Raw genomic sequence first — 3,943 nt, 5'->3', positions numbered from 1 at the left:
AGTGGTGGGACCGGATGCCATGATCTTCGTTTTCTGAATGTTGAGCTTTAAGCCAACTTTTTCACTCTCCACTTTCACCTTCATTAAGAGGCTTTTTAGTTCCTCTTCACTTTCTGCCCTAAGGGTGGTGTCATCTGCATATCTGAGGTTATTGATATTTATCCCGGCACTCTTGATTCAGCTTGTGTTTCTGCCAGTCCAGCGTTTCTCATGATGTACTCTGCATATAAGTTAAATAAGCAGGGTGACAATATACAGCCTTGACGTTCTCCTTTTCCTATTTGGAACCAGTCTGTTGTTCCATGTCCAGTTCTAACTGTTGCTTCCTGACCTGCATACAAATTTCTCAAGAGGCAGATCAGGTGGTCTGGTATTCCCATCTCTTTCAGAATTTTCCACAGTTTATTGTGCTCCACAGGGAGGGATAAATTAGGAGTTGGGATTAGCAGACACAAACTACTGTGTGTAACATAGTTAAACAACAAAGACGTACTGTATAGAACAAGGAGCTATACTCAGTGTCAGTGTGAACCTCTAATGGAAAAGGATCTGAAAAAAGAATATATATCACACTTATGGCAGAAAGCGAAGAAGAACTAAAGAGCCTCTTGATGAAAGTGAAAGAGGAGAGTGAAAAAGTTGGCTTAAAACTCAACATTCAGAAAACTAAGTTCATGGCATCTGGTCCCATCACTTCATGGCAAATAGATGTGGAAACAGTGACAGACTTGATCTTTTGGGGTTCCAAAATCACTGCAGATGGTGACTGCAGCCATGAAAATAAAAGACTCTTGCTCCTTGGAAGAAAAGTTATGACCAACCTAGACAGCATATTAAAAAGCAGAGACATTACCTTGCTGACAAAGGTCTGTCTAGTCAAAGCTATGGTTTTCCAGTGGTCATGTATGGATGGTAGAGTTGGACCATAAAGAAAGCTGAGCGCCAAAGAATGGATGCTTTTGAACTGTGGTGTTGGAGAAGACTTGAGGGTCCCTTGGACAGCAAGGAGATCCAACCATTCCATCCTAAAGGAAATCAGTCCTGAATATTCATTGGAAGGACTGATGCTGAAGCAGAAACTTTGGCCACCTGATGCAAAGAACTGACTCATTTGAATAGACCCTGATACCGAGAAAAGATTGAAGGCGGGAGGAGAAGGGGACAACAGAGCATGAGATGGTTGGATGGCATCACCAACTCAACGGACATGAGTTTGAGTAAACTCCGGGAGTTGGTGATGGACAGGGAGGCCTGGCGTGCTGCAGTCCATGGGGTCACAAAGAGTCAGACACGACTGGACTGAACTGAACTGATATACATATTTTAGGTTGGCCAAAAAGTTCATGTGGGTTTTATAAGCCCTTACGGAAATATATACATGCATACACACACATATACACACATACAACTGAGTCACTTTGCTGTACAGTTGAAACTAGACAACACTGTACATTAACTACACTTCACTTTTTTTCAAGTGGTGCAATAAAAAGGTGGACTCTTGTCATTTTGGTGTGGTTTCCGGATGGAGCAGAGAAATAGATGTGGTTCATCCATCATGTTTACCTGAAAATCCAATCACATAACTTTTGAAAGAACCCTGTTTTCATTTCAAAAACTTTTTTTGTAATTTTCTTGGTCTATTTCTCTCTGTCACTCATGAACACTCCCATTTATTTATGCCTCATTTTGTTCCCAGCCCAACCAAGTTCTGGGTTGAGTCCTAGGGATGGGCTTCAATGCAGTGAATTACGGAAGATACCTGGAATGTTATTGCCTGAGGATTAACTGCATAGTTAAATCAGTTACAGATCTGTCCCTGAAGCAAGAGAATAGACCAATCAATGTTTCAGGTTCTTTTCTTTTCAATACAAGCATTGATTGCTCATGTTATAAATGGTGACTCTTAAAAATGAAGGAGTTGACAAATTAGATAGTGTGGCTTGGCATTTGCAGTTTTGTATATGTCCTCTCCCTCCTCACCCCTTCATCCAAGCGTAATCCAAGTCTCAATAGTATCTGAAAAAGACCTTGACTCTGCAGGTTCCTGGGATGGGTGGAGTGAGCATGAATGATGTACACATGTAAGGTATGCCCATCACATGTGTGGACATGTCAGAGGAACACCCATGTCATGATTGGTGAATCTAGATGGGAATTCTTTTCCTCAGCACTGCTTTAATCATGCATTACTTCTTTTTAATAAGAGGAGTCTCTAGTTTTACCAGTTATATTTTCCTTACAACACATTCGATAAATAATGGTTTTCATTTTAAATGTTTTTGTTCTCACAGTGTGAATCGGAAAGTCCCAGGATGATCAGGAATTTTTCTTGAGTATAAATCTGAAACAGAAACTCTCCAGATCTCAAAGACCTTTCAGATAGAAATCAGAAGGCTCCAGTCTGGAATAGCACCTTAAAAATGAGGTAAAGCCATTTACTAAATTGTTAAAGGAAAGAAAAGGAAGAAAACTGGGGGAAATGAGCCCGTTGAGGGTAGTGTCTGTGTTTTATTACTTCTGTACTCATATTGCCAAGCACAATAGCTAGACGTCTGTTGGGCATCTATCATTTGGGGTGTAATTTGCATTCCTCTCCTCATACTCTGATACCAGACCGCTTCTTTCCTGTGGGGAAGTCCTATCAAGTGGGTCTGTCAGTGTTTACTCCCCCACAGGTAACCAGGTCTGGCCATTCATTTCCCTGGGAACGTTAATTGATTTAGACGAACAGTTACCTGAACTAACCTAGGCCAAATGCAGTTTTCAATTAAGACTTCTTTTGCCTGCTCGTTGGAGAGATTTCTCCGAGATATAGATACTGATTTTTTATATAAAAATTTTTTTTGAATTAGCTTTTTATTTGTTTATTTATTTATTTGGCTGTGTCGGGTCTTAGTTGCAGCATGCGGGATCTTTCATTGCAGCTGAAGGAAAGTTACACGGCCCAAAATAGCCTGGAGTTAAAACTCCCCTCTGGGTCCTCCCCACCATTCTATGCAAAACAAAGAACTCTCTCACCCGAAGGAAAAAAAATGGACATTAAGGTTGATTACGCCCAGCTCCCAGCCGGTCCAGCCTCTGGCCGGTCTCCAGAATTCCTGGCCCCAGCCATTTAAGAGATAACTACTCCGAACAACCTTGGAGAAGAACAGGCCCCTTAAGACTGTAGCTTTCCACATACATGCCTATATATACTTCCTCTTTTCTTGGGTCTGTGCAGCCGCTCACTAATCTGATGGCTGCCCCTTCTCGCCTCATTAAAGGTGATCTGTTCCTGTAAAGTGCCCGCTCGGTCTTTTTCCAAACCTCACCTTCTCTAACTCCCTTACCCTACAGCAGCTCTTGGGCTTCTCGAACTGCTGCTCTAACACCGGAACACATGGGCTTAGTTGCTCCATGACACGTGAGATCTAGTTCCCCAATCAGGGATCAAACTGGCATCCGCTGCATTGGAAGGTGGCTTCTTAACCACTGGACCACCAGGGAAGTCTCATGAGATACAGACATAACCTTTGATTGTAGGAGAAAAACATGAGCCCCTGTAGATAGTATTTGAGCCCCTAATCCAGCTACAGCTGAAAGTAGACGCAATCCTTTACTGTTTGAGCTAATTTGAGTTGGGTTTCTGTTACTCACAGCCAAAAGAATTCCAACTAATGCAATCATGATTTAATGGCACCCTCTAAAATATTACTTTTAAAGATCAATATGAAGGTCAACAGTCTCCCAACTCAAATGAAAACAAAATACAGGAAACTAAAATTTAACCCCATGTTGGGAGAGAATGGTTTGCAACTAGGATCAATTTTCAAATAGTAAAATCTTTCAGACAATAAATAGAAGTAGTGAGGAAGTCTAAACATTTCTTTTGAGGGAATTCTCTGATGGTCCAGTGAATAAGACTCCATACTCCCAGTGCAGGGGGCCTGGGTTGGATCCC

This window comes from Bison bison, unplaced genomic scaffold (genome assembly GCF_000754665.1).
Source record: "Bison bison bison isolate TAMUID 2011002044 unplaced genomic scaffold, Bison_UMD1.0 scf7180017864043, whole genome shotgun sequence".
Classification (NCBI taxonomy): Eukaryota; Metazoa; Chordata; class Mammalia; order Artiodactyla; family Bovidae; genus Bison; species Bison bison.
Note: the sequence above shows the minus strand (reverse complement) of the source record.